This window comes from Episyrphus balteatus, chromosome 1 (genome assembly GCF_945859705.1).
Source record: "Episyrphus balteatus chromosome 1, idEpiBalt1.1, whole genome shotgun sequence".
Taxonomy (NCBI): domain Eukaryota; kingdom Metazoa; phylum Arthropoda; class Insecta; order Diptera; family Syrphidae; genus Episyrphus; species Episyrphus balteatus.
This window is the reverse complement of record NC_079134.1, coordinates 104880670-104899359: the sequence shown is the minus strand read 5'-3', so window position 1 is coordinate 104899359 and position 18690 is coordinate 104880670. Positions and strand designations below refer to the sequence as shown.

General features: G+C 31.9%; 1 protein-coding gene and 1 long non-coding RNA gene across 2 annotated transcripts in view; one reads left to right on the top strand and one right to left on the bottom strand.

The window, feature by feature from the left end:
• LOC129907124 (ecdysone receptor) overlaps positions 1-12848 on the bottom strand; it is a 493732-nt gene extending 480884 nt beyond the window's left edge. Inside the window, exon 1 of the mRNA XM_055983195.1 lies at positions 12206-12848. The gene's annotated coding sequence lies outside the window, so the exon portion shown is untranslated. The remainder of the gene's footprint in view (positions 1-12205) is intronic.
• Positions 8172-10195, top strand: LOC129907127 (uncharacterized). The gene is made up of 3 exons (XR_008770969.1): positions 8172-8273; positions 8351-8746; positions 10104-10195. It is a non-coding gene; the product is annotated as an uncharacterized LOC129907127 (long non-coding RNA).
• Positions 12849-18690: the final 5842 nt, after the last annotated feature.

Genomic DNA, 18690 nt, shown 5'->3' with positions numbered 1-18690 from the left:
TCGGACAACATTCTAGACTTAGGCCCGTTTGCATAAAAAATAGTAAATACTAGCAGTATGAAATAAATAAATATAAACTAGGTTTGATATGCACAAAATGTGGTTAAAAATCGTTCATACTTTTCAATTTTTCAAGTAAAAGCATTTACTATTTTTTATGCATATGACCCTTATAGTCCGGTCAATTTAGACATCCGAGGTTACATTAATTACCAGCAAGCTGAAATTTGGCAGGACTGTTGGAAACACTATCATAAATTAAATCTAAAAAGTCCTCATCGATCCGAGACCTGGAAAAAAATTTACTTGGGGTCAAAGGTCACAAAAACTGGTTTTTCACGATTTTCAGCAAAATGGTAAGACTTATCAAAAAATTTTCCATGCAAGAATTGTAGACCAGATCATTATACAGGGTGTCCCAAAAGTAATGGATCAAACGAAATATGCTGATAGGCCAACTTAAGGGCTCTCAGAATTTGGTAACTTGTTCATCCCAAATCCTTACGGTTTTCGATTTAATGCAGTTATTGTGAAATAGCGAAAAATCCCGACTTTGCATCAGTATTTTGCTTCCTCCGCCCATAATTGATTTTTGTTTTTTACAATTCTTCCACTAAAACATTGCCTAATAATAGGAAATAATTAATTAATCAAAATATTTTTTATTTCATACGCCATTTTGCTGCAAATTAATTAACAGTTTCATGTTTTATAAAAACTCAATTTCTTACTTTTTTTTCAGAGCAGCATCCCGAAAAAAATTTGTATGGTTTGATACTGGTTTATTATTTTAAAAACTTGCCGTGTTATTGCAGTTTTCAAAAATGTATAAAAATTTCCAAAGTTGGAATTAGAACGAAAGATATTACAATTTAAATGCAACAAAACAGGGCTTTTCAGAGAAAAATAACAAACAAAAGTCGAGACTTTAATTCAAAAAGAAATAAACAAACAACAGTCGAGAAAATGTGTTTATTTTTCTTTGTTATTTTTTTCTGAAAAGCCCTGTTTTGTTGCATTTAAATTGTAATATCTTTCGTTCTAATTCCAACTTTGGAAATTTTTATACATTTTTGAAAACTGCAATAACACGGCAAGTTTTTAAAATAATAAACCAGTATCAAACCATACAAATTTTTTTCGGGATGCTGCTCTGAAAAAAAAGTAAGAAATTGAGTTTTTATAAAACATGAAACTGTTAATTAATTTGCAGCAAAATGGCGTATGAAATAAAAAATATTTTGATTAATTAATTATTTCCTATTATTAGGCAATGTTTTAGTGGAAGAATTGTAAAAAACAAAAATCAATTATGGGCGGAGGAAGCAAAATACTGATGCAAAGTCGGGATTTTTCGCTATTTCACAATAACTGCATTAAATCGAAAACCGTAAGGATTTGGGATGAACAAGTTACCAAATTCTGAGAGCCCTTAAGTTGGCCTATCAGCATATTTCGTTTGATCCATTACTTTTGGGACACCCTGTATATAAAAAGTGTCATGACACTTTATTTGCTAAGACTTACCGTTTCTTAGGTATAACGGTTCAAAAAGTTGAAGTTGAGTTGGAGTTGTCATAATCAGGCCTATTCTGAAAAAAGAACTCCCAACTGAAAAGTTCTTGAAATTTCATTATTTTTTAAGCTTGAATTTCTTTCTTCGATGGTTAAGAATATGGGAAAAGCAAAAAAAAATGAAAATTTTCACCATTTATCCGATTGGGGCCCTCCTCCCGAAACCATTTCCCTGGGAATTTTTGTTTAAAATAGGTCTGAATATATACAGGGTGTTCGATAGAGAATGGACAACCCTAAAACGGCTGATAGCTACACTTAAGACTGTTCTAAAACCAGATAGAAAAAAGTTCTATCACAACCAGTTCATAAAATATTGGCTTTTTTTCGTTCAGTGTATTTTAAATTTTATCATCTTATGTTTTCGTTCACTACAACCACGAATGAATGAATTTTTTTTTTTTTATTTTTTTATAATTTTCTACAATAATTGGATGAGTACATAAACACTTTAAAAATTTCGTAGCTGTTGCACACTTTGCTTAAAAAAAAATTTGAATTCTGTTTTTCGATGCAAAATGTAAAAAAAGTATTTTATGAAAATTTTTAAACTCCTGTGGTATAAATAAATCTATGGAAACCTAGGTGGCCAACTTTCTTAAAAATATTCTCATCTAAGGGGACATTTTGTTGAAAATCGTGAAAAACCAGTTTTTGTGACCTTTGACCCCAAGTAAATTTTTTTCCAGGTCTCGAATCGATGAGAACTTTTTAGATTTAATTTATGATGGTGTTTCCAACAATCCTACCAAATTTCAGCTTGCTGGGAATTAATGTAACCTCACCCCCTTATTTTAGTCTAATTTGACCGGACTATTAGTATCGAAAACAAATTATTAGTTTACAAGCAGATACTTAAGCCTGTCTGGGGTTGTACCCGCGACACAAATTTAAACAGATAATAAAACTTTTGAAAATAAATTATTAAGATCATTTGTTAGTGCACCGTGGTTTATAAGAAACGAAGATCTTCACAGGGATCTAGGAATCCCAACGGTTCACGAAGAAATAAAAACGTTTGCTCAAAAGCATAAAACAATACTAGAAATTCTGGACGAGACAAACTTAGTACGACGTTTGCGAAGGACTAAACCTTCCGATTTGGTACATTGAAATTTTTCAATTTAATTCCTTTATTTGAAAATATCTGCATTGATTAATATAAATTTTCAATATTTTAGAGATTTTATTTGTTTAATTTCCTATAAAATATTTTTTTTATAACAAAATTTGAACCATTACTTCAATGATTTAATTTTAAAAAAAATGTTATTTACCTTTTTAAAATAATCATCAGTAAGAACTTTCGTGAGTTCTATTATAGTCTATTGAATAGACCCTTTTGGATGGAACAAATTCGTTCAAGACTTTTTATTGGCGATTATGATTCCTTGGCATACAAGAATACTCCAGCCAAAAGTGCTACTAAATCCGTTGGTGCATTTCTGAGAAAACGGCAACACTGGTCGGTTTTCAGTTTTTTTGATTTAACTCGAAAACCAAGCCTGACTTTGAAATGGTTCAAAGACACTTTTCATAGCAAATTAAATTTTCTGTCAAGTTAAGATGGTTAAAAAATTTTAAAAATTATTTTTGACTAAAATTCTAACCTAAAATCAAAGAAAAAAAAGTTAAAAAATTGACAATTTTATTTTTTTTTACTAAATCAAGGGGCATTTTGTGTATGTAGCCGGGACGTCCAAACTTTGTACTAATGAAATAAAGTAGAGGTAAAATCCTTTGATAATATGCAATTTTTAATTTTTTTTGTCAAGAAACAACTTAAATGTACCTATTCAAAAATTAGCACTTTTTCTAAATTTTTGACTTTTTTAGTTAAAAGCAAGTTTTTAAAACTTGATAAAATCGTATTAATTGGTAACTTTTAGACTTTTAAAGTAAACATACTTCGAGGGATTGATTTAATATAAACTAAATATGACAAACAAAAAAATTTATTTGCATCCTTATGGCCTTTTGTGCAATTTTGTGTATGTGCATTTTTATAAATTCGGGTCGAATGGATGGACGGGAGCCATTAGCTTTGGTCTATTGCATAGAAGAACATTTAATACCAACTCTTTTACTGTTTTCAATGGCCTGAAAAACAATTCTGGTAAAATCCGCGACCAACGAAAAGTTTCTCTTGAAAAACGAAAAAAAAACTCTAATGAGTTTGAAACAAAATAGTTCAGGCATAGTAGTAAATCAAATTGCACTTTTCGCGGGACAAATTTTTTTCATGGAACGTGTTTAGGTGAATGTCCTTATCGTAAAAGTGACTTTTTTGGGATGATAAGATATCGGGAACAGCCGCCATCTTGGAAAAGAGGTCGGTGCCGTTTTTATTTTATAACTCCATTTTTACTCATTTTAACCAAAAATGTCCGAGGATAAACTTTTTATCAATTAGATTATCTAAAAAATGATATACAAATGAATTCCGTGAGTTAGTTAAATTCAATTTTATAGTCGGTCAAAGTCCGGGTTCTTCTCGCAAGGTTAAGACAATATGACATTTTTTCAAATATCTGAAGAACTTTTGATTTGTTTGGGATTTTCTTAAAGAATGAATTATAGCACTTTTAATTATCTATGAAATGAACCCTTTATTGTTTTTGTAACCATCACATTGTAGAAGCAACCAAACGTCGAAGTCATGATATACGATTTCTTAACTGAACATATTTGGGATTTCAATAGTTCAAATAAACAATCAAAAATTAAACACAATAGTCTCGAAAACATAACGGCTTACACACCTCATATCTTGAGTTATACTTATCGTAATGCTGAGATTGAGGTGTTCATGTTATGTAAAAATGACAGGGCATCAGTTCATATATTTAGAAATAGTGTCACTTTAGCTTATTCACATTAATTGGAAAATTCACTTCATTTAAAACCTCGAAAACCATATAAAGGTTAACATTAAGGATTTCAAACTTTGAATTCAATATTTAGACGAATATATTTAAAAAACTGTTTACTTATATTTTGGTTATACCTCCACTTCAAAAATTTGCTCGGTCTAATAGAAGAAAACTTGTTATTTTCTCACTTTTGGATAGTAGCATGTGGACTTCGACGTAAGATGGCTTATACATTATGTTGGTTACAGCAACGATAAAGGGCTCATTTCCATAGGTAATTAAAAGTGCTATAATTCATTCTTTAAGAAAATCCCAAACAAATCAAAAGTTCTTCAGATATTTGAAAAAATGTCATATTGTCTTAACCTTGCGAGAAGAACCCGGACTTTGACCGACTATAAAATTGAATTTAACTAACTCACGGAATTCATTTGTATATCATTTTTTAGATAATCTAATTGATAAAAAGTTTATCCTCGGACATTTTTGGTTAAAATGAGTAAAAATGGAGTTATAAAATAAAAACGGCACCGACCTCTTTTCCAAGATGGCGGCTGTTCCCGATATCTTATCATCCCAAAAAAGTCACTTTTACGATAAGGACATTCACCTAAACACGTTCCATGAAAAAAATTTGTCCCGCGAAAAGTGCAATTTGATTTACTACTATGCCTGAACTATTTTGTTTCAAACTCATTAGAGTTTTTTTTTCGTTTTTCAAGAGAAACTTTTCGTTGGTCGCGGATTTTACCAGAATTGTTTTTCAGGCCATTGAAAACAGTAAAAGAGTTGGTATTAAATGTTCTTCTATGCAATAGACCAAAGCTAATGGCTCCCCGTCCATCCATTCGACCCGAATTTATAAAAATGCACATACACAAAATTGCACAAAAGGCCATAAGGATGCAAATAAATTTTTTTGTTTGTCATATTTAGTTTATATTAAATCAATCCCTCGAAGTATGTTTACTTTAAAAGTCTAAAAGTTACCAATTAATACGATTTTATCAAGTTTTAAAAACTTGCTTTTAACTAAAAAAGTCAAAAATTTAGAAAAAGTGCTAATTTTTGAATAGGTACATTTAAGTTGTTTCTTGACAAAAAAAATTAAAAATTGCATATTATCAAAGGATTTTACCTCTACTTTATTTCATTAGTACAAAGTTTGGACGTCCCGGCTACATACACAAAATGCCCCTTGATTTAGTAAAAAAAAATAAAATTGTCAATTTTTTAACTTTTTTTTCTTTGATTTTAGGTTAGAATTTTAGTCAAAAATAATTTTTAAAATTTTTTAACCATCTTAACTTGACAGAAAATTTAATTTGCTATGAAAAGTGTCTTTGAACCATTTCAAAGTCAGGCTTGGTTTTCGAGTTAAATCAAAAAAACTGAAAACCGACCAGTGTTGCCGTTTTCTCAGAAATGCACCAACGGATTTAGTAGCACTTTTGGCTGGAGTATTCTTGTATGCCAAGGAATCATAATCGCCAATAAAAAGTCTTGAACGAATTTGTTCTATTTTTGCTCTGGAGCTCGGGTCTATTAAATAGACTATTAACCCGATCGCCGAGATTGAAGTGTCCAGATTTAGGAAAAATAATAGAGCATCAGCTTGTATATTTATAATTACAATTAGTATAAATTTAGCCCATTCACATTAACTGGAAAACTTAGGTACGTTATTTAACCCCCCAAAAACCGTATAAAGCACAAAATTAGAGTTGTCAGACCTTTGAAATCGACACTTACACGCATATGGCTGCAAAACTACGTACTTATATTTTGGTTATACCTCTACTCCCAAAATTTTCTCGGCCTACTAGCAAAAAACTAGCTTTTTTCTCACTTTTGACTAATACATGGAGAGTTTCGGAGTTAGATTACTTCTACAATACGATGGTTAGAATAACGATTGTGGGCTCATTTTATAGGTAATTATAAGTACTATAATTCATTCTTGAAGAATTATCCAGACAAATCAAAAGTTCGTCAGATATATGAACAAATGTCATTTTGTCCCAACCTTGCGATACAAACCCGCACTTTGACCAACTATAAAATTTTATTTAATCAACTCACGGAATTGTTTTTTATATCATTTTTTAGATAATTTTATTGTTAATAAGTCTTACCTTTGTCATTTTTTTGTTAAAATGAATAACAATGGAGCTATTCAATAAAAACGATACCAATCTCTTTTCCAAGATGGCGGCTGTTCCCAACCTCCAATTATCCCAACAAATTGAATTTTATGATAAGGACAACCACCCGAACCCATTCCATGAAAAAAATTTTGTCCCTCAAAAAATGCGATTTAATTTACTAATTTCCCTGGGCTAAAATATAAATTGCTAGATAAATTTCATCTGAACTTAGTTGCAATCGGGAGGAGGAGGTGGTTTTAGTGTGGTAAGAGTCCCACATATCTATGAGCACGCGTTTTCCGGGCTCATAGAATCTTTTGAAGATTTCAACACCTACCCACGGATACAAAAAAAAATCTTTACATGAAGCAAAAGGTAGTACTGCCAAGGAGAAAACTATTACGGGCAAAAGTATAAGTCTCAGAGAGAGACCTACTTGACATCCCAAGAGATTGCATGATCAATAAATACAACAATAAAATTCAATTTACTAAAAACTACAAAAGTGGATATGCGCCCTTTTTACTTAGCACGGCATTGCACATCTTATGTGTTTTACTAAGCAAAATGTGTTTTACCAAAAAAGCGTATGTCCATTTTCTCTTAAAATACACAACATAGAATAAAATCATGAATGCCATAAAATAATACATTTTTTTAAAAGAATATATCATTTTTTAAAATTTTGGAAAAAAATTAATTTAAGGGTGCGAAATCTAGAAACACTAAAATTCATTTATCTCAAAACTACAAAAATGGATATGCGCCCTTTTAGCTTAGCACGGCAGCATAGGCACCAGAAACATACTGGGCAACTGCGAAGCACCAACCAACGACAGAGATACCTGGCCAGCACCAGGAAGCAGTAAAAGATCTACCTCTCTTGAAATACACTAAATAATTAAATACATAAAAGGTATCAACCTGGAGACCGTACTGTTATAAATAACTTCCAGTTTTACTTGGCGGCACAATAGACCTCTCTGAGTGTCGTGGGGTGCACATCTCGTGGAGCTAATTTTGATAATTTTTTTCTTTGAATTATGAATTGCACTGAGTGTTCTAAGAAAATATTAAAGAATGATAACTTGCGAGTCTTGTGCAGTGATTGCAAGTGGACATATCATGGTGCTTGTGTTGGTGTTATGCAAGAAGAAATTGAATTCATGAAATCTTACAATAAATCATTTCGATGTAAGAGGTGCCTTGCAAAAAGACGACTCTCTGTTCATCAGCCCGACGGCGACGTTGAGCAAAATATGACTATGGAAGCTCGATGAGTGATGTGAATGTGTCTCCTACAAAAGATCTTACACAGTCGGCTAATGTGACAGAATCTGATAATGTCAACCAAAATCATGATTCAGAAGAAAATGTGTATACGCTGCAGATGATTTATAAAAAAATTTATAACCTTGAAGCGGTAAACAAAGAGTTTCTTACTTCTCTAACAGCTTTGACAAAAGAGAATGAAATATTAAAATCAAAAGTTCAACATTTGGAAAACATATTTATTTTATTAAATTAACGGACTTACCGCGATTTTATTTTTATTCAAATTAATTGAAAATTTATTCCCGACGTTTCGACTAGATTCCACCCGTGACCACGACAAGTGGAATCTAGTCGAAACGTCGGGAATAAATTTTCAATTAATTTGAATAAAAATAAAATCGCGGTAAGTCCGTTAATTTAATAAAATAAATATGTGTAATCGCGAATATAATAGTTTAAAATCTAAAATTTGGAAAACAGATTGCATTGGCAACAACAAAGTCAATTAGCTAACTGTATGGAAATCACGGGATTAAGCAACATCAACGATAACAACTCTAAGAGCGTTGCATTAAATTTCTTCCAAGATGCGTTGGGAGTTGAAGTAAAACAGAGTGATGTAAGCAAATGTTATGTCAAGCAAAAGAGAGGCAGAGAAATGACCGATCGAAATAAAGAGAGCAAACCCATTATCTTCATTCAGCTATTGGATCTATCTCTTAAACATCGAATTATGAAGGAGAAATCGATACGCAAACAAAGGCTATACTCTTGGGGGTAGATAGCAGCAGCACCACCAGCAGTGGAAGGAGGGAAATCTACATTAACGATGCACTCACTAAGTTTACTCATGCATTGTTGATGAAAGCGAAGGCGGTAAAGAAGGAGAAATCATATAAATATATATGGATTAAAAAAAATAGAATTTTTATGAAAAAGATTGAAGGTAGTGATCCCATCCCAATAAGGTCTTTTGAAGACCTTGATAATATTTTGTAACACTTTTTATAATGAATCCAACTTTTGAATTAAATAATGATGATGTTCCTACCTTTAATCTTATAATTTCTAATAATAATTGTGAACAAGTTTTTACTTCTAAATCGTATTGCTCAAACAAATTTCTTTTAATTCACCAGAATATTAGAATTTTGCGTGAGAATTTCGCCTACCTTGTTTCCCACCTAAATTCATTTGCGTGTTTCCCTGATTTTTTGTGTGTTTCTGAGATTTGGATATATGAGTTTGAGAAAAATGATTATTCTTTGCCTGGTTTTAACTTTTTTGCTAAAACGAATGATGACTACTGTGCTGGAGGTGTAGGTTGTTTTGTTAAGGAAAATTATGAATGTGTGTCAACTGAGATAGATTTTTTGAGCGCCGACATATTAAAGCTTACTTTTAAAGTAGATAAAAGAGATTTTGTTGTTGTGGGAGTTTTAAACATAGATATTTTTTGAAGATTCTGATGCTGTTTCTGCATATTTGTCTTTACTCGCATCCCATGGCTTAGCTTCTTTTATAAACGAACCAACAAGACCGGTTTCAGGTAAATGCTTAGATCACATATATGGCCGTTTTTCTAACTATTCTTTGGACACAATTGAAAAATGCGTGTTTAATTTAGGTATAACTGACCACGCCATGACGGGGGTTTTGATGAGTTCCCCCAGTAATTTTGAAACCCTAACTCCGGTTACAAGTTTTGATGTAACAAAAATCGATTTTCATAAATTGAAAAGAAAACTTTCGTTTGAAGAGTGGCAGTCGGTTTACTTGGAGAGTAATATCTCCAAGGCTTTTGATATTTTTTCTGATACTTTAAAAAATCACATTGTCCAATGCAGTAATGTTGTCATATACAGAAATAAACGGAAAAAAATAAAGCCATGGGTCAACAACTATATTTTGAACAAAATTAATCTAAAAAACAAACTAAGAATTAAATCTGCAAAACATCCGCTAAATCTTAATTTAACTAAACAATATAAAGATATGTGTTCTCAACTCAGAAAAGAAATTCCATTGTGTAGAGACAAATTTTATGGTAACCAATTTGAGCGGGCTAAGGGGAACATTAAAAATGAATGGAAATTAGTTAAGTCTTCTTAATAAACCCATTTCTAACAATAAGGATATTAATATAAAAATTGGTGAAGATTTGGTGTCTAATAATAATACTATTGTGAATAAATTTATTGATTACTTTGCTAATGTTTCTGATTCCTTGCAGTTTTCTTTTCGTTCCTCCTGTGCCTCTTGCAGTTCGATTTGTATTCGTGGAGATCCCTTGAACCAAAGCACATTTTTTTATGAAAAAATAACTGCATTTGAACTTTTAAAAAGTATTGGTTCTCTGAAAAGTTCAAAGACCTGTGGAGCTGATGGTATTTCAAATAACATATTGAAAGAAGTTGCGTGTTTCTTAGTTGATGTTTTGGCTTATTAATTTAACCGGAGCATCTTCTCAGGAAAATTTCCGGATGCTTAAAAGATTGCCGATATTGTTCCTATTTTAAAAAAAAATCAGCGAAAGAAGTAAGCAATTATAGACCAATTTCAATCCTATCTTCAATAAGTAAAATTTTTGAAAAATGTATTAAAAAAAGACTTATACATTTCTTAAATCGAAACAACTTTTTTAGCTCCCTTCAATTTGAATTTCAGAAAGGGTAATCTACGGAAGACGCTCTTCTGAAATTTTGCTCCGATACTCTTATTAACTAAGATAAAAAAAAGTTTACAGCTGGTTTTTTTTGTCGATATCACTAAAGCTTTTGACATGGTAAACCATGAAATTATGTTATCTAAACTGGAAAATGTTGGTATAAGGAGCTTTATGAGTGATTGGTTTATATCCTACCTCGAAAATAGAGCTCTACGAGTTAAAATTAATAATACTAGAAGTGACTTCAAATTTCTAAATATAGGAGTGCCACAAGGCTCAGTACTTGGTCCAATATTGTTCTTAATTTACATAAACTTCTCGTGGTCATAAATTATCCATGTCGAAACGTCGGAAAATTTTTGATTGATTATTTTGTACTTCTAAGATATCTTATAATCGCATTTGAATTTACCCACAAGTTATTTCCTGGCGATTACATGCAATGGGAATGATTCATAAGCCAAAATTGGTGAACCTATAGCATACAAAATCTCGGTCTTATGTTGCTAGACTCTTTTAACCCTGCAGTTATCGCGCCCCAAAAAGTTACAGTATAAAACCAGGATGCATTAATTTTTTCAAATCTATTTTTGCTTTGAAAATCAATTGCATAAATATTTAAAGTAAAAGAAAGTATTTTCTCAGTTTTGGTTCGCTGAATGTAGGATTAATAATAATTTAGAGCACTTAGCACTACTTTTTTTTAATTTGTTTATTAGTGACAATACCAAAAAAAAATTGAAAACTTAGGCCGTGTGCGAATTGCGTTAAAATGTTGGTTAAAATTTCTATCACGATTAAAATTTGACGTTTGGTTAAAAAAGGGATCAAATTTATTTTTTTGCTGTGCGAATTGGGTTAAAATGTATTAAATGGGACTTTTTTCTTGGTACTACTTTGAATAAAATTCCCTCAAGATAAAACAAAATTACCCTCAAAAATGGTTTTTCTTATATTCAATTAACTATTTTTTTAACAAAACCCAGTTGAAAATATATCAAGTTAAATATTCTAGTATGAAAATGTAAGAAATTCTCAATTTCACATACTTTTTTTTTATTTTATCGATAAATTCCTATTTCATTATGATCAAAAAGAAATTTATTAATTCAGTCTTCTAACACTAATTCGTAGTTCACCAGCTGCCAACAAAATAGAAATATAAAAAATAAAAAACAAACAACAATTAGTAGATTTTCAATTTTTCAAGATGAATATTAATTTGAGGAACTACTTTGTATTAATACTTTTAACATTTCTTAAAATATCAACGCATTATAATAGAAATAATTTCAAATCAATCTTGATCTTTCTATCTTGAGAAACGTCAAATTTTAACCACTAGTGTCAAATTTTACCCGTCTCCGCAGCTGGGTAAATTTTAACCTATTTTATTCACCATGCTAGTGTCAAATTTTAACCAAACGTCATATTTAAACCAACATTTTAACGCAATTCGCACACGGCCTTACTTGCGCACCTAACAGCTTCGACTAAAACTGTCTCAATTCAGTTTGAAGAAAGATTATTTGTCTCATCTACTTTGACATTTTTTTTTACATTTCCCTCAAATAAATATTTACCATTCAAATAATAATCATGAAATCTAAAGCTAGTTGGAGAGATTATTGATTTATTGATCACATAGAAATGTAAAACAAACTTACCTATTTCAGTGGCAAAAGAAAACAGTTACTTTACAATATGCAATTATGATTTACATGCATCACCAGTTCATTGACCGCTTATCAAGTTAAATGGTCGTCTACTTTACTGGATTTATTCGCAGGGATTGTGTTAGGTCAGTATACAAATTCCGAATAAAGCGTTTCAAAAACGCTAGCCTAGAACAAGATGGCAAATTATCGACAAAGAGGATTGATTATAAGGGTGACGAAACGCGATGTGACGAAATGATAGTTGTATGGTAGAAAATTCGGATTAGTTGCTTCCAATTAGAAATTATTTAATCACGTAACCGAAGATGCATTTTTATTTTTACTATCATGTATTTTGATGCCTTCGCTCATCGAAGATTGGACTACGCTACGACTACGCCTTATAATTCGACATTTTTTCACCAAAAATATTAATTAAATTCTTCTACCATTTATTTTATTCGTTTTACGTAGAAAATATCTTTTTTTTTTTCATTGAATTATTGGTTCGAAATCATTAAGCCATTACATAAAACTATTACAAATTTCATTGCAAATGAATATATTGAAATCAGATTTATTTTTTTTATTAGAACACAAAAAAATATTGAGTTGTTTTTTCTTCAATTGAGAATAACAAAAATACAAGCTTGTATACACGGCATTCGTAGCTTTTTAAATACAAAAATTGACGTTTTGCTTTTGGTCGAAATTTTATCCAGTATTTTGTTTTACTGCTTTCGTTTTGTAGAAACAAAAATAAATAAGTGATATCTAGTGGAATTTTCCTGAAGCTTAAACTATTTGTATATCAATCCCTTCAAGCAAACAGGTCCGACCTCGGTCCGAATCCGCTCCGCCTGAGGCGGAGCTGAGTCCGACTTCGGATCAGAAACTGGTCCGAAGGCGGCTCAAATTAGTATGGAAATTATAATCACCGCGAAGTCGATTGCATATGTATTGGTGTGGTGAAAATCTCCATTCCGAGAAAATGGAGCCGAAGGCGGACCTGAGTCGGAGCAGCGAAAACCTACTAGAAAGAGGAACAAAAAAAGGATGACGTTTCGCATTTGCGACCAAAAAAGAACAAGATTTATTTTTTTTTTCACTGAAACTGTTTTTTTTTATTTAATTTTGGCAAACGAAATTTTCACAATATATACAATATAAAATACAATACATTTTTTTCATTTTATTTTATTTGTTGTTGCGTGGGTGTTTCTTTAGATGTCCAATCGCATGCTTCACCTTCTGCCTTATTCTTCATCATTAGAGATTACATCTACAACACAAACAGAAACACATCAATTTAATCCAAACACTTTGAGCGATATATACAACATACCTTTTTTTGTTTCCATATTGTTTATAATTTGATATAATTGTTTATAATTATACTAATATTATAATAACAACGACACGAGACACGACGCGACTATACACTTCAACGAAACATAACAAAATGACGCTTTTGCTCTTGTTGGCTATGTCTGTTTCACTTTTTTTTCCATTTCTCACTTTTCACCACGATTTCTCCTTCCACTTTGTGTTCATACACAAAAAGTTGCAAGTGTGTGAGTGCAACCCCGCTTTTCTCCGTCGGAGGTCGGACTGTCTTTTCTGGACTCCGTTTTCTTGCTTGAAGGGCAGTTGTCGCATTAAGAGGAATTTTGAAACCATTGACAACTAGAAAAAGTCAAAATGGTGCGAAGTAGAAGCAGATAAGAGTTCTTCAAGCAAGAAAACGGAGTTCAGTTATTATAAGCTGCGTTCCTTTGGAAATATTTATTTACTTTTTAGTACTTAAATCTACTTTGAACTACTTTTTCAATATAGCAAAGTAGTTCAAAGTAGTTTTAAGTACTAAAAAGTAGATAAATTATTCCAAAGGAACGCAGCTATTGCTCCATTTGTCTGCTTCTACACGAAGATGCAAGGCGCAGAAATTATCTTAGTCAGCTATTACATGAAGCCTCAAGAGGCGCGCCTCTTTTCAAACAGAAAGAAGATAAAACAAAAAATTATCCGATCGGAGAGTCGTCGGCCAAATTTCTGAGACTCTTTTTTGACTGTTCTTTTTCCACTCTTTCTTTTTTCAACATTCCCTTTCATTTATTTTTGCTTCTTGGTGGAATACAACAACAACAATACTTAAATCAAAAGAGAAATGTCAAATTTGAGTCTTTGACTCAAGAGGTATCGTGTAATAGTACGGGCCTCACAGAATGATTATCAAAAGAAAATTCGAAAAAAGAGTCAAGCCTCTTGAGGCTTCGTGTAATAGCTGACTTAATCGTGATCATGATGAAATTCAAGATCTCATGTAGGTGTTGTAATACGTGTTAATTGATGATCTATATGGATCAAGTCAGAGTACACATAAAAAGGTAATATCTTCAAACTTACATTGGTCGCCAAATTGTAAAAACATGACAATTTGGCGACCAATGTCAGTTACCGTAATTCTTATTTTTTTTATTTATCGAAGAAAAACGCACAAAAACCGAAAAACCACGCACACCACTAATTTTTTAACAATCACGGCCATATTATTTAAAAAATACATCTGGATGTAAACAATGTCAAATGTCAAAATAAATCCAATTCCATAATATTCACTACTTAAATCCAATCTTAAATCCAATTTTTAAATCAAATCTCGTTAAATCCAAACAAATTTAAACTGCTCTCTGGAGGTCTGTTTAACTTTATACTACGTTTGCACCTAACCAAAATACGGGATTTAGCTAAGCAGATTTATACTACGTTTCCACCTACCCTAAATCCGAGAGTTAGCTAAGTAGATTTAGAATAAATCTCGGGATTTATTTTAAATCTACTTCGTTTATTCACGGATTTGGGCTCACCTACCCTAAATCCAAGATATTCACCTACTTTAAATCCGAGATTTAGAATAAATCTCGAGATTTATTCTAAATCTACTTAGCTAATCTCAGATTTAGGGTAGGTGGAAACGAAGTATTAGCATAAATCTCGAGTTTTATTCTAATACTATGTTTCCACCTACGCTAAATCCGAGATTTAGCTAAGTAGATTTAGCAAAAAACTCGAGATTTATTCTAAATCTCGGGCTGAAAGTGGTTGAACATCATGGATTTAGGGTAGGTGAACCCAAATCCGTGATTAAGCGAAGTAGATTTAGAATAAATCTCGAGATTTATTCTAAATCTACTTAGCTAAATCTCGGATTTAGCGTAGGTGGAAACGTAGTATAAATCTCGGATTGAAAGTAGGTGAAAATCATAAGGGGTATTCACGATCCGATGCAACTGGTCTTGTATCATTGCAAAAGTGCAAAAGTGTAAAATCTTGCAACACTACAACAACAAAATATATGGATTGAAATTTTACAATGGTCTTGCACTTTTGCTATACCCTAACCCTATTGCAAAATAAAAATACAATGGTGTAAAATTTTTTTGACAGATGGCAGCTCGCCGTCGCGTGTCGCCCATGATGAACAGTTTATCTTTTTTATTCCTATTCTTTTTTATTTTGTTTTTTTTTTATGTAATTTGTGAAAATAAATTAACCCGAACACAACAAAGAATGAAATTATAAAAAAATTGAAAAAAAAGAAGAAGCATCGGTGGAAAGACAACTCCGTAAAAAAAAGAGTGAAGCTGATATAAATCATATCATGGATTCCATTCAATATTTACTATAGGTTAGGTTAGGTTATGTTATGTGGGCTGACAGTTGATATTGTTACCGTCACACTTAGATCAATGTAGATCCCTTGTGATACCCTGAAGTATTGTAACTTCATGAAAAAAGTGTTAACCTATGAATGCTATGGTTGTTCGAGCCATTTGGAGGACTTGACAAAGTTCAATAGGCTATTGCCTGAGAGTTCCGCTAGTTCTTCTAATTCATTAAAGAAGTAGTTTCCTAAGGGCCAGTTGTACAAACATGGTTCATCCTCGGATCAACGTTTGAACTCGGTTCAACTCATTTGCAGTGTTGTACAATCGAGGTTCAGGTCTTAACCCACTGCTGAACCAAGATCAGAAGTTACCCACCGATATTGGTGGGTTAGCAGTGGTTCAACCATGGATCAGGTGATTTTTAGTGGAAAAAGTATTGCTTTCTCACTTTAATCTGAATTTTTTGACAGTTCAGATAATAGGTGGTGGAAATTAATATGGTTTTCCAAAATGATTGGAGTGTTTTATTTTTTTATTTGTTTAGGATGAGTTTGTGATGGTAAATAATAAATAAAATAATAACAAAGCTTTTACCACTTTTATTTGTATTTTTTAATACTTAATTTATGTTTATAAATGATTATACAATTTTCTCAAATAAAATAAAACAAAACATAACAAAACACAAATACAACAACCACCCAAGAATCCTCCTCGTCCTGATTAGTCCACTTGATAAAGGTCCGGCCGCCATTTGGAGCGGCAAAAGATTATTTTCAACAAAATAATGCTTTATTTTTGTGAATTTTATTAAAAATCACAATTGATAGATGGACGAAACATTTTCACGAACTTTGTGCTTTATAAAATAAGGACAATTGACAGTGACATTAGGTATATATATAGTAAAATTTTCTTGTATATAAACCTGAACTGGGGTTCAGCTGACTCTCACTTGATCCACAACTGTACAACCCACTCAAAGTTGAACCTGGTTCAAGAGTTAACTCGAGTTCAGCTGATCCGTGGGTGAACCCTCAATTTGTACAACTGGCCCTAAGAATTTTTTCCTAGTGCGACAGAGTGCTGGGCAGTGACAGAGGAAGTGAACAGTGTTTTCCTGTTCGTCCTCATTACCGCAGCCTCTGCATAGATCATCCGTACAAAGCCCCATTTTCTTTTTGTGGTATCCCAGTAGGTTATGACCCGTTAAGACGCCTATTAGGGATCTTAAAGAAGGCTTACTAAGTAGTAAGATCTTATTTGATTTTTTCTCGTCGAAGTTCGGCCATATTTTCCTGGTGTGACCGCAGGTTTCTAGGAGGTTCCATCTATCGTTGGTTTTTTGTGAAATCTTGTTGACGATATTTCGCCTTATTTCACATTGTGGGATTCTAATGTTAAGGTCTATGAGAGAGGGATCAAGCATTGAGCCCTCCCTTGCAAGCTCATCCGCTTTTTCGTTTCCGAACACATCACTGTCATGCGCGTAGGAAGGGGGGGTCCTGGGTGGGCCAGGCCCACCCTAGAAAATCATTGGCCCACCCTAGAAAAACCGACAGTTCTACGGAACTTTTAGTCTGGTATTAGCTCCAACTAACATTTTTTTTAATATCGCTTGCTGAGAATTATAGGGCTGTATGTATGTTTAATAATTTAATTAATTTTTTAATTAAAATTAATTTTTAATTAAATTTTATTTTTTACAAAATTAAGATTTTTGGACGTCAAATATCTTTTAAACGGTTAGATAAACGAAAATGGTGTCCAAGGCCTTTTTTGTAGAGCGTTCAATTTCCTACAAGAATATGTAAAGAAACCTGCTAAAAAGCCGATTTAAAAAACATGATTTTTTTTAGTAGAAGGTTAATATAAAAAATGGAAAATTGCGAAACGAAGGACCTTTCCATTAATACAATGATTTCATATTTGGTGAGTATATTCTAGAGATGTCTGGCAATCTATAGGAGTATAAAATAAAAAAAAAAAAAATCGATTTTTTTGAACCAGCCTTGTGTTTATGTATAATTTTCTTAGTCAGCGATATGTATAAATACCCCGTTTATATGAGCAGTCTAAAAGGTCGTATTCAATAATTAGCTTTTTCAATTAAGGCCGTGTGTGAATTGCGTTAAATAGTTAACAGCATGTAAAATTTTTGACACTAGGTTACTAAAAAATTTTCAACTGTTAAAAAATTTATTGGGCTCTGGCACCTGGTTAAATTTGAGTTAAATTTTTTTTGCAGATGCTTTTGTTTTGTTTTTTTTTTTTTTTTAAAAAGGAGTATCATGGCAGAAAAAGGCAGACAAAATTCTAAACAATAATAATCCATACAGCTGAAATTTTTTTTATTAACCTCAATAGTGTCAAAAATATTTAACGCAATTCACACACGGCCTTAGACCGTTTGTGAATCGGGTTAAATACTAAGCCGAGAATATATTTTTGACACTTTTGAGGTGAAAGGATAATTTCAGTTGTCAAAAATTTATCCTGCTCTAGGAGCCCGTTAAATTTTTATTTTCAGAGAATAAATTTTTTGCAGAATTTTCTGAGTATTTTTTTCAATAACTAATAATAAAAACAGTCATAATCTTTTCGTTTACGTTAACAACAAGCCCTTCAAAAGAAAGGTAATTTAAAAAGCAACATTTCCTCATCATTATCTCAAAAATGTCATTTTTTGACTTATCGCTCTTTTGCACTGTGGGTGCGATATGTACTTACACTTATGACTTAAGTTTCAAGAGAACCCTAAACAAAAAATAAAGCAAATAACATTGAAAACTTGGTAAGGTCAGTTTTTAAAGCCAATCGCAACTT